We start from the raw sequence: 13,373 nt of genomic DNA on the forward strand, positions 1-13,373 counted from the left end.
GTGCAGTACAAAGGGCTTTATGTAGACCAAAGTAAACCTGTAACTGGTGGCGCCCCCTTGTTCACAGTGTTCAGTATTGGCGTAGCAGTGACATGAAACAGGGGAGTAAAACTGGGAAGACAATCATTGTCCATTAATCCAATCACATGGAGCTAGTAGCGGGACGTTCAGTGTAGAGTTGTAATGCAGCGTACCAGTATAGGCTTTGCGCAGTTGATGTGAGGTCTCCGATGAGTCACAGACCTGTACCTATTTATGTGACAGAATCCTCTACGAATGTCATATGAGCGACGTTCAAATGACTCTGTTTAGCAAACCCTTGGCTGAACTTCAGAGTCTCTGCTGAAGTGCATCATCACAGTGTGGTTCGCACCGCAGGTGAAGTGATTTTTACCCTACCTTTGAGTGATTGAGCGAAAACTGCAGAGGACATTTTTTTTAATAATTCTTAGGGATTGACAGCAATAAATTAGCATCCCCAAGTACATAGTCACATATGACGGGTTCCTTTAAGGTAAGTTTTGTTGATTTTACCGAAAGTGCAACTTTTTCTTTAATTGCTGCTCTAAATTCTTGTAGTTACTTTCGACAACGCTCGATTATGTGTAACTAATTACAGCAAAAGTGGTGGGTCAGTTATCTTCTTGTAAAGACTTATTTTGTTAGATGACCTAAATTAAGCCAGGCTTGGACAAATATCTTGAACAGCAGCAGATAAGGGGATCGGCGGGGTGTACAAAGGTAAAAAAGCGCGATATTTGAATAACAGGCATCGTGACGTATTCCTTCGATTCTCGTTGCTCGAAGAAGCTTTGATCGCCGGTTACCCTGGGGCTTGCCTATTGCCAGTTCCAAACACGACAGGGAACTTCGATCACATGGAAGCGGCGGCTAGCAAGTGGAGTCGAACAGAAAGCTTTCTCGTAGTTCATGTATAGATACGTATTGCGTTTATATGTGTACATCATATACCTAAAGTAATAAAAAATGTTCAATACGGCCTATTTATCGGAATTAAAGATGTCATATCTATGTCAAAATCTGTGTACGTATATACATATAGGGTACGGCATCTAAATTAACCGAATGTTTGTCTTAACGGGCATACGTTCATCCACTATTTTTAGAATTGAAAAACCTATTTTCCCTGGAACCGTAGAAGCCGTAGACTCGCCACAATAAGTCGTTTGTGCAATTTGAACGAAAACGAGCTACTATACGGTCTCTCTGCGCTCTATGAACCCCCTACGAAACCCGCTCTCTGCCCTATTGTCAGTTTTCATGCCGCTCCCAAAAAACTAAAGTAAGATCTCCATGAGGTAAACCGGAAAACCCTCAATAAACTTTAGATTGAAAGGGCCAATATCACTTAGCACATGATTACTGTTAAAGAAAAAAAAACTTTTTACATATTAGTCTATTACTATTTAGTCTTGCTACAAATTAGAGACTAGTTAATTATTTAGGCCTTAAATCAAAGCTATAATTACAGTGAGTACTGGCTTTATTAAATAAATACTACTGACAAGTTGTTGGAATATCTGTTTCTACACTCTTAAGACTCATTTTTTTAAAGTATTTATTTATTTTTTTTAATTTTACATTTCTTCAATGTCTCGATTTAAGTGGAACATTTTGTATGTGTATCGGGTGCATTGTTATCATTCAAATGCGACTCAATGGAAGGTCAGATCTGAGTTTTTTTTATTTTAAATTTGCTGATACTTGAGGGCGGTAACAGACGGATAATTCTAAATAGTTCCATCTTGGTCTTTGTTGTACCTGTTGATAAATGAGATCTATAGCGGCCTTCGGGAAGTCAGGTACGTGACGGGTTTCGGTAAGCAAAGAACATCGTTGCGTTTGTTTGTTATAGTTTTTAAACATACGTATGAAGCAATGCTTAACGGAAGTCCAAACGTACAACTCCAAACCTAGTTTTTGAAGGCCGAAGAGGCGACCTTACATGCAAATAGTTTTTCGAGAATGCAGGAACTATTTTAGAAATATAGGCAATTCTCGTCCTGAAAACGAAGGGTTCTAAATAGCTTAGTATAATTTCGATGTAAGACGCGGATGCGCGACATAAATTTTACGTCTCAGATCATTAAACCATACGTCCGAACGAATATAAGGCGAGTTCTTTATAAATCTATGTAGAGTATTGCTGGGAATTTTCTCAACTTTGTCAATGTTGCGATACACAAGTGACATTTAAGTTTCATGCAGAAGCCCAGTAGGTAAGTTAAACAAGAAAGGCAAGTTTCTGAAATTGCAAAAATTGAGTAATCTAATTGATATGATTTGTAATTACCGAATGCTTAGCCTTATAGATTTCGATGTTAGAGTTGAACAGGGTGATCTAAATACGATAGTCGTTGCTCTGTTTTTACCAAGTACCACCCCGGAGGCACGACATGAAAAAGAAGGACACTTTTAAAGTTTCTTTTTGCGACAACTTCAACAAGTCTCTTAAATTACTTTTAATTGTATAAAAAGGCGGTAGTTTGTCCACATAATGGATTGAGCGAAAGCTCGTTTGCGGTGCTCTGTCCTCTACTACCGTGTCTATACGTGTACAGTATATAATAACAACAGCTTGCCTCACGGCACATAGTAGTTTCTTTGGGCACAAGACCGTATGTCTAATTTGAGGGTCCGAGAACTACGGCCCTGACCATTTGCAAACCATATACATCTATACATCTCATGCGACAGCCGTTTTCTTTTTTTTTTATAGACATGTTGAATCGCATTGATACATCGGATTTGGTTATGTCCAAGGATACGGTTATTGGCCAGTTCACGAATGTTGTAATAAAATCGATCGTATTAGAAACAGTCAATTGTGTATTTTTGCTGTCAGTGAAGCCATACTGAATAGGCGGGCATAGTGTTATATTTAGGTAAGCTGTGCGCCGATAAAACGTTAAGAAAAGATTTGTGACAGATCGGTTTGTTTTCGTTCAGCGATAATACGGTCTATATCTTATCAAAGGAACAGGTGCGTATTTAGTCACTATTGATAAGTATAACTGCTGTAGATAAAAATCGTAGGGGTTGCTTAAGGCTACTTGAACAGAATGCGTGTTACAGGCCGACGTGAATTTGTCTTAGGTTCCATTTCTAGCTTAAGCTGATTATCTAGTAATATCGATCCAAATATAAATGCATTCGTTCGTATTCCATTCAAACCGGATTACTTGTTTATGCTGAACGAGATCCACGAACTTCATAACTTACACCGCGTAAGTCGTCGAGAGGTTGTCTGTTAGCAGAACATTTAACTACGATTAGTTTTGTCATCTTGATTAGATACTGTCTTTACCGAAGAAATATTCGGCTTTAAATATCCAAACTTAGTATGGAATACGCCCTTTGCCCTTCGAATGTGAATGATGTAGTAAGGGCTTCAAGGGGGATCGGTTCGATAGTTCAACGGTATTTGACATAAACCAAAAAAATTAAACTGTCTGTATGAATTCGGCTAGTTTTTAAATCGGGCGAAGTAAGCGGCATAGAAACTTTTGTGGGAAACTCATAGATAACGATCTTCACCCTTATGTAGTGAGAGTCTGCATAGAAGCGTCCTCGGACTGCGGAAGGACAGCCCCACCACAATAAAAGAGCATATTCTAGTAATCGCCGAAACAATGAAACAGGTCCAGGGATCTGCGCTAGTCACCGTGCCAGTCAATGTGTTGAAGAGTAAGCTCCCCTAACGAAGCTCACGGTCGGAAACGGGACGTAGAGATAAAGTCGTCTGAAATAATAGTAGCGATGTTTGCAGCGCCAATCGTTAATGTCGAGCAGGATAATATTGCATTGGGTAAAGTTACATTCATTACATCCTTCCGCTTCTCTCGTCTATCGCAGTTATTTGGGTATATAGCTAGAAAAAGTGCCTTCTCAGATCATACTGGACCAATCAAACTAGTTCATCTTGCCAAAATGGTTTCACAGGGAAAGTCCTGCAAAGATGTAAGCATGCATACTTTGTTGATTTTTTTTTTAAAATTAAATTTTTGTTTTTCTTAACTAAGAAGTTGTCAAAAACAGCCTATTTCATTGGGTCATTATAAATTTTGTGCCAAATTTAAGTAACAAGAGACTTTAATTTTTGCTTTTGCTAACTGCAATTTCGTTAATTACTCATATTTTCTGACCTGAAGATCAGATTAGTCATATTATGACGTTCCTGCGCTGAGGAAAGGAGAATCGAAAATATTTTTTTTTTATTATTAGTCATGGTTTTGTTCGAAGCTTTGTCAGCGGGTCGTTACTATTAATAAAAAGGCTCGGTACTGCATTTACTTTATTAGTACTGCTATGATCTTTCTAAGAGCTTAGGCAGGTTCTAAGTGCTCCTGAAGTCTAATTTATAAGACACTAGGAATACATAGGCAAATGAGCGTGACGACACTAAGACTACCGGATACTGAAGTTTCGGCTACCGAGTGCGGAGCTGCGTATAGAGCCAATGTTTTTCGCTGAACATTCAACATAATCTCACGCGGTGTAACCACGAAACTTCTTCAATGGTAAAGTGGGCCGTTAAGGCCTACAAGATAAATCAGGGAAAACGACCCAACTCGTTCGCACGCGTTTTAACCACTAGTGGCTGACATCGTTTTTTGAAGGTCCACGCGATTAGATTGATCTGTGCCAAGTTAACTTTCCTCTACTACCGTCTACCCTAAAACCCCCTTAACTCGTAAAAACTCAACAAGCATACATAGAAAAGTATAATAAGTATCACATTCCGGAAAAAGAAATGAAGTTCTTTTATGGAATAGTTTATCTGTGCGTCTGGTGTGCTTGACATATAATTAGTTGCCATAGTTCTGAAAGAAGATCGTTTTCCCGCTTGAATACATTTAGACATGGTCAGCGTATGGCATAATAGCATCTCAACCGTTTTTCCTAAAGTTTTCCTGTCTAACGGAAATTTCTGTGCGTAAGGATGACGCCGACATTTTTTCTGTAGCATCCAACATTAGGAAACATATTACGCTATGTTTTTTTGTGAAATTTTTTTCTTCAAGAGATTTAATAGGGCGTTCGTCATTCTCAAAGCCGCTGTAATAAGGACTCTGCGTCAATTGATGTTTCACCAAATATAGTGACGCTCACATTTTAAATCACGCGGCTTTGGCACATTCTATCTAACCTTAGGGTCCTAGATGTAGAGTTGATATTAATAAGCTGAAGTCCGTTGGACCCAGATGTCTCGGCCTTGTCCTGCCGTAGGAACCTTTTAGAGACGCATGTTTTTTTCAATTATTCATTTTCGTACCTCAAAGAAATTCTTCCCAGACTCCATTCTGTTCTGTATCATTGACGATCACGATGTTGCAAAGGGATTGCAGACTTTGGCGGAGAGGTCTTAAAGGCATTCAATCTGCATTAATGAAATGGGAAATTTAGCTGACTATTAATAAAGTAGTTTAGCTTTTTTTTAGCGAATAGCTTAACAGCATCAGAGAAAGGTTGCATTAATCCTACAAAAGTAAATTTATTGGGTCCTTCACAATATTGGATATAACCTAAAATTTTTCGTTCTAGAAGAGCGATAAGAGACATACAAAAGGAGAATACGTACACTGAAATAATAGTTTTAAGTAAGAAAAGCAAGATTACTAAGAATCTAAAAAGATATGGAAGGAGCTTAAGCTCTATCATCGATTCATCTACCATTTTAATTGAATAAAATAAGTTAAGTGAAAATTATACTCATATCAATTTGTCAATTGAATCTATGATAATGATATTTAATTTTTTTTTTCTTGAAAAAAAAATTTCTTCGAAAATTTAACTTGGAATAGGCTAAAATTTAAGTAAAAGAACCTTTTACAGGGCTCTACTATATAAAATACATTGAGCCAATAGAAGTTTTATCGGTATGAATAGTTTAGATTCTCCTGGTGAGCCGACGGGCGGATTACTCGATCAATCTCTATAATATTTTTTTCGATAGACCCATTAAGCGTTTTGTGAATCGTGCGTTAGCATCAAATAATGTATTCGTAAGGGCGCGGAATGTATAGTGTCGCATACAGGCCCGAAACAGGACAACAACTACATCAACTACGCCGTATATATGCTAAAGAACTTTTCACAGCTCTGTGGTATATAGCAAAATCGACCGACCGCTTTGTCCGCAATAGATTGCGGACAAAGCGGTCGGTCGATTTTTAAAGAGTACAACAAAGAGCTTTTAAGAGGTTCCCTATCGATATTCTGTTAAACAGCAAGGACAAAAACAGATTCACGACCTAGCAAGCATTCTGTAAGAGAATTCTACTTACACTTTTATCTTATAGTATATTGAATTTGGCCTATCCAAAATACCTTCAAATTATTTGCCAGTATCCATTGTTGAGGCTGCGGAACTGCATTTTTAGCATATATTCTATTGAATGTCTTCCCTTCATTGTCAATCGAAATTCTAACCAATTGGTCATGCGTACGCGGATGTACAACTAAAACACAGGTTTAAGCATACCTTAAAACGATATTTAGATACAGACAAGCAACAGTGTTTGAACAGCATATTATCAAACGTAGCGTATTATGATAACTAACTGTTACTATTGCTTCTCTTTCTAGTACACCTAGAGACCAGGGTTTGACACTTCTCCACTGACTGCGTTTGCATGTGAGCCTCCACTGAACTATTGTCCGCCCCCACATTTGATTTGATCGGTTTCCGAAGTTGGGATTTGCCGGTGGCGGCGTTTTCGTAGTCATCAAAAACGTGAGTCGCCTGAATAGCAGTCATAGCTGTAGCTTTAGTGGATTAGGCATACCACGTATCTTGTACTTCAGCCTATAGTCGTTTACAAGGACGCACACGGCGTGCATCCAAATGAGCTAGCGCCGATCAAAGCATTGAGTGCAAGTGCGTCTCTAGGACCTTGGGGGCGCGACACACACTAACAAACTGGCCAACAGTCTCCAAGTTCATGTAGACTAGACATCACTGTTCAGAAATATGCACACATACAGATAGAGGAATGGTAGTGGTTATTTTGCTAGCCTCAGCCGCTTGAGCCCCTTCTTTGAAGAGATCTCGAGATGAGGGCATCCCGTGTGCATTAGCCAACCTGCTAACGGCCATAAGCTGGAAAAAACCTCGCATTCTCTCCTCAGGTACACACAGGCGACCCGGCTATGCCGTCCTGGTTCGAAGTAATCGGTAGATATGCAGACGAGGCTCGAGGGATAGGTGTCCAGATCACCTTTGCCACACCGTCCCTCCACGCGTCTCTACGTTACCAGCATTGCCATCACTTCTGTATTGGCGTTGCTCAGATTAGACGGACCCCGTATTCTTTTGCCCACTTCCATCTAGGAGGCGCCCTTGGGGCGGCCAATGGCACAGAGTTTAACTCTCCAACTTTACCGGCAGGTTTTGCCCTCGCCAAGGCCATGTGATCACTACCTAGAGGCAAGTGCACGCTTAGTATCTGACGGGCCAACTATGGTAGGACCAGCCGTAGGGATGGCACTATCCACCGGGGTTGCCTAGCACTCGCCAAAGCTGTCCAAGGTTATCTATAGTCCATATTGGCCTTGAGGGGAAGTGCGCCTGAAGCTGCATGAGAGCTAGCAGGAATCCCTGTATCGCTGCGCCGGTCTGCTTCTGTGACCGCTAGTTTGATCCTGTGCAGATACTTGTCGCTGCCTGGTAGAGACTTTACACGATGGACACGGGTTAAGCGGTTGTCACCACTCCGTGCCATCCATTGTAGTCTAAAACGTTTACAGAGAGAGGAAAGCGCGCTTGCTGACTGTCCGGCGGGCGATGGATTTGCCTTGTCCTTTTTTTAATAACGTTTTATTCGTTGGCATGTGAAACCCTATCGGTACCATTGCCGTCCTGCGTTGTCGCAACGTACACTCTAGGTCCCAATGTATGTCATCCTAATAGGTACCTTATCATCATGCCTAGCAGACTATATTCTCACGGTGTAAAATACTCGCATTGTTGTGACTAATCGTCACGTTTCAATGTACATTCGCGACGTGTGGTTCCGTGTTGATGGATAAAGTAAATATGCTCTGAATTTCGAAATAAATTGTTACATTGGTTGGCTTACACTGTTTACTAAACTAATTAAAATTGAACATTTATTAATACACCATTAATAAAGCAATTATCGTGGAGATGTTTTTTTTTTTGGCAATAGAGCTAGATTATAAAACGTTTTTATTTACACAGATTGTGTAATATGTGCCGTTGGCAAAACTCTGAACAATGACATTTGGCCTCTTTAGACCAAAGGCTTGCTCGTTTGGCCTACGATCTCGGCAGCTTATTCGTACTGTTTCTGCTAACTACGCTGTTATTTACACATATGCGGGTTCTACGCATAAAATTGGATCTCACCAAATCTATTTTCGATAAGCCTGCGCGAGTACTAAAATTTGAATGGCAGAAGAAGTCGAAGACCATGCCAAAGGCTATGGATAAGTGCATGATAAAATTATAGATAATTTTAATATATATAATAATATAGATAATTTCTCGAGTTAAATAACGTCAATTATATACGAAATGCATATATACGATAGATAATCATTGCATTTCTAGAAAGACTAATCACGCTTTTTATGTCGACCTCCCAATTTTTATTCGGATCCCATCGTGCATGTTAATCCGAAAAAAAAATACTGTTAAAAATTTTGCGTTCTAAGTAGAAAAGGACAGTGTTAGTATGAGGGTCGCCCATAGCCAACAGGTACTTGTTCCATTGGCAGGGTCTCGGCTAAGGCGGAGGCCCTTATTAAATCTACGGGTATAGCAACGATAGCTCCAATCGACCACCTATTCAATGGATGATCACCACGAAGCTGATCCGAAGGCCGGGCCACTGCTACGAGTGCTGCGCTGACCGTGTAAGCACTATCGCGCGTTGAAGAGCACGAAGATCGAAACTTCCCAGAATTTCTAGGCAGCGAATTATGAATGCTATATGGGTAGCAGCTGGGTCGAGGATACATAATTCACTTCAGCAACAAGCCAGTTACTTTCCTGGTAATTTTCTGTGACAATCTTCTCTTGTGTGCCTTATACCTTGTGTCTTTTGGGGACGATATAAAATCGTCGGGCGGTCCTATTTGTACCTAATTTTAGATCACTTACACTAGCTTGTTGCTCGTCGTTATCTTTGGTGATTAAGTAACGGCTCACAGGTACTATAGCGTTTATACAATTTCGTACGAAGTTACAACCATTTTATTTAAGAAAACCTAACTGATTCTTTGTGGCGATTTACTAGCAACGTTTTTAGCCGTTAAATTAATGGACGTGAGAAGTAATCTAGGTTTTAAACTAAGGGTAAATTCACTTCGTATTGTGCTGGCAGCCAGCCTGCTAAGGCATTCCTTAATAATTCCTTTCTAATTATTGTAATACCGTAACCAAGATCGCTACATTTCTTACATAGTGTGTGAATAAGATAATTACATCCAGTAGTTTTAGGTTCAGCCATTTTTATGGCTGATCCCTTTAAAAAAAAAAACATATTTATCAGCAGTTCTGATAAGAATATATCGTCAACACTCCACTTAATTTGAGCAATCGAAACGCTTAGTTGTTTGAAAACCGCGCAGTAGTGCGGGCGATCAAGCTCGCATCTCATACCTTTCAGAGACTCGAGAGCCGGAAATGGTACGGCATCCCAGGCAATCGAGGGTCGGTAAAGGGAATTGTTTAAAACGTCCTAGGAACCCTTGGACCATGTCCGTGAACACGGATATAGGCATAATATGCGTTAAGAAAGTAATGGTATTTTCTGTTATGTACCTCATCTACACAGGGATGTGCCTGCTTTATTATACGCTGAGTGGAAGCTCATTTCCGTATCCATTCCCTTCCCCAAGCGTCGATCTATACGAATGAGCTATTTTAAAGGACAATTGAAATTTAATAGATAAGGAATTAAAAGATAAAAAGTTAGTTGATTCCCTCTTTTGGGTCACGCTCTTGTCAGTATGACACTCTGGCTTGTACGGCACATAAGTCGCTTAATTAACAAAAAACAAGTGAAATGAAATGTGTTCCACACAGAGCATTTAGGCCTCTTTAATAAGCAAAAAAAAAAAAAAAAAACACTGCAATATCTTTGTATTTTGCTTAATAATGAGGGGTACAGCACATATTGGTGATAACAAGGGCAAAGCCATTTATCCTATAACCTATCTAAGCAAGTAGAGCGTTACTGAAGGTAAGCCTGCCACAGTTAGCCCTCTGCTGTCTGGGTAACAACACCGTGTGCCGGATTCGCGTGCCTACAAGTGTCTAATATAATCATTTCTGTTCACAGTGGGTATCAAAGGAGACATTTGGTCCTTGACATGATCTCTACTAGCCGAGGTAACATCCACTTAGAGCGCTGGTAATAACTGCTGACCGACCACCGTGCTTACATTTTCGGCAACGGACTACCAAAAACAGGTCAGCTTATGAGGAACTTCGCACGGTCAGTCTTAGAGCACTTCTATCAGACTCAAGCGTGCTGAATAGATATATAGGCTTTTAAATTATACGTAATCGCCATATATTGTAAGTTAACTTTCTTTATTTTCAACTGACAAACTCATTTATTTACAAAAAGGAGGGGCATACAATTGGATATATACATAGTTGCTAGGCTTTGATTGTCGGCTTTTGATTGTTTAAATTTGTGAAAGTCTTCTTGTGACCAAGGATCAGTCAGAAATGAACTATTTTAGGTAAATCATAAACATTCAGGATAGTGCTTTTTCCCGAGAATGCTTCAGCTGTACTTGGAATGACGCGCGTTCCAGTCTCTCCTTAACCCACATCTGAATTATATCCTGCAGTGTGCAATTCGAACGGCAAAACGGAATATTGTGATCAAAACCTAAGGACATCAATAAAGCACAACATAAGAGGCTCAGTAAAAAACGTTTAGTAAGAAGTCTGTGGCATCGGTGAGCTTGAGTTCATTGAAATTACGCAGTGATAATATTAATCACACGGTAAAGTATAGATATTGGCCGCAAATTTCAGGTACTGATTTTTTTCAACGATAAAAATTATCTATAGTGCCTATAAACTGGATCAGACGTTCCTCACATCATTGTCTTAACCGATAATTGCCAGATACCTTCGGACTGTGTGAAGCTTTGATGAAGCCGGCGGGCTGATATAAGGGCTATATGATTAATAGTCAAGGCGCACTAATTGAACCGAAGGCATTGTCAGTTTTACTCGCATATAAGTACGCATGTAAAAGCCTCATTCAATAGTAAAAATCGCCCGCGGAAATAGCCCAGCGATGAAAGCTGGAAATAAAAACAAAATTTCAATAGTGCAATTATGAATGAGTGGACGACAGGTATCCATTAGCAACCGTTTCATGAATTTCCCAAGGGCAAAAGTGTTTGCTTAGCCCGAAGGTCACAGGAATAATTTAAGGCTTAGCTGTGCATAATCTCTACGACCTACAAAAATGCTAATAACATACCGGTTAGTGAAACTGTAGCGGTGAAGATACAACCATCCGAGAGCACGGTAACGCAATTTTGTGGATTCCTCGTCTACAAATTTAAAGTATTGCAGATACAACTATTGTCTTCGGTAACTTCACCATCATCACGTAACCATTCAATTGTTGGCAATGATCGTAAGCACGATAAACTCAATACACCGTGTAAAATATACGTTACGTAACGGCACTTACAAGTTTTTGTCTCTTTTCGTCATTATATATATATATATATATATGTATATATAAAGTCAAAGCAAAAAAAGTTTGAAGAGGTTACTAGGAAGATATCTTTTCTAATGAAGAACCTCAATCTGTCAATAGAATCTGGCACATATATAAAGCATAGATATATATATTGGCATCATAGCATGAAATATCTCTATCTCGTTACAATTTTTTTTATCACTATAAGCAACACTCATTTTTGCTCTCCATAAAATACCCTCAGATTGCGGCCAATTGTAACGACAGAGTTAAACGCGAGTTAAAAGTTGTACGTTTGCGTCTACTGTTGACGTGGCTTACGTACGTGCGTGTGTATACCTCGGACGGATGTTTCTGCAGCAACCGAAACCAACGTGTATCAGGTTAGTGGTGTCTCCTTTCATGTATCCCTTCATGTAGGAACGCACCCTGTTTAGGCCAGTCATTTTCCAGCAATTTCCTCTTTCAGTTTTTGCTCATTGCCCAGTATTGCCCAGGTTAGAATGTTTGGCATGTGCGTGTGTAGGGTATTTCAAGCAAATCAACTCTATTACCTTTGTCACCTTGATAAAATAACGATACCTTGATCGAAACTTATCGAAAGACAGTTTGTATTGAACATAATAGTCACCTAGTAGTGAGGTTACCATTTTGCATATCTACTGATCCTTTTAAGGAGTTTCATTAGTTTGTAAACAGAACTTCGAAAACGTCGGTGACAACTTAAAGAAACAGTAAAAACTTATTCACCAGTATTTGGCAGCTGCCTAAAGCAGGGTGATATTATCGATATGCAGCAAAGATCTATTTAGATTTAAATTCCTAACAAGAATAGCAGGCCCATCAAAGCCAGACTGAATTGGGATACGCTGAGCAAATTTGGCGCTGTTATGGCCGCAGGTGAGAAACGCTACCAAAGAGTGCCACCTGCTAGAATACTGACTTCCGGATCACTACTCACATCTATGATTGCATCAAAAAGTATCACAATACTTATCACACTATAATATGTAAGCGTTATACCTATGAAAATATATAACAAGACAATAATTCCGTCAAACCGAGCAAAGGCCAGTGACCTTCATATAGGCTAAGTCTTAGCGATATAGATAATGTTGATTACTTGGGCCGAGTTAGCCGACTAGCCAGAAGCGGGCTTACGAGCCTAAAGCACCTCGTTACCCCTAAGATGGGGAGAGGTCTGCTAGTCGATGGTCTGATCGTCATACGTTTTTCTAATACTGCGGGCACATTATTCAACAGTGCCGCACCCCCATAATCGTCACATATCGAAATACTTCATGCATGACGTCCTATACAGGATGCTTTTTCTGACCTTGCCTTACGAATGATGGTAAGGGGCTTTGGCTGCTGGCAGCCATTGCTTGGCCTTGCGCTGCGGACATTTCCATCAATTTAATGAATCAAGCATGACTGAGAAATGTCTTTAAAATCGGTCGTTACAACCCAAACTGTTGTCAAGATCTAATTTTCACAAAAATTGCATTAAGCAGATCAAGACCACACAGCACCGCCCAAGGGCGATTTGTCCTCGAAAGGAGTTGGAAGAAGGAAATATGTCTGATTTAGGATCGAAGGAACACATAGATGAAACTGGTGTTAATATTATTTTATTACATAACAACT

At 39.8% G+C, this 13,373-nt stretch overlaps 1 long non-coding RNA gene across 3 annotated transcripts in view; it reads right to left on the bottom strand.

Annotated features, from left to right (window-relative positions):
* Positions 1-62: 62 nt before the first annotated feature.
* Positions 63-13,373, bottom strand: part of LOC147753451 (uncharacterized) — a 22,398-nt gene continuing 9,087 nt past the window's right edge. The window contains exons 3-4 of one of the 3 annotated variants that reach the window (XR_015311202.1): positions 3,559-3,763; positions 63-3,268 (exon numbers count right to left, since the gene is read on the bottom strand). This is a non-coding gene — a long non-coding RNA (uncharacterized LOC147753451). Of the gene's footprint in view, positions 3,764-10,533; positions 10,893-11,138; positions 11,317-13,373 lie in introns of those variants that run through there. The other 2 variants (XR_015311203.1, XR_015311201.1) reach the window with 2 other exon arrangements.

This window comes from Varroa jacobsoni, unplaced genomic scaffold, assembly GCF_002532875.2.
Source record: "Varroa jacobsoni isolate VJ856 unplaced genomic scaffold, vjacob_1.0 scaffold_478, whole genome shotgun sequence".
Lineage (NCBI taxonomy): Eukaryota > Metazoa > Arthropoda > Arachnida > Mesostigmata > Varroidae > Varroa > Varroa jacobsoni.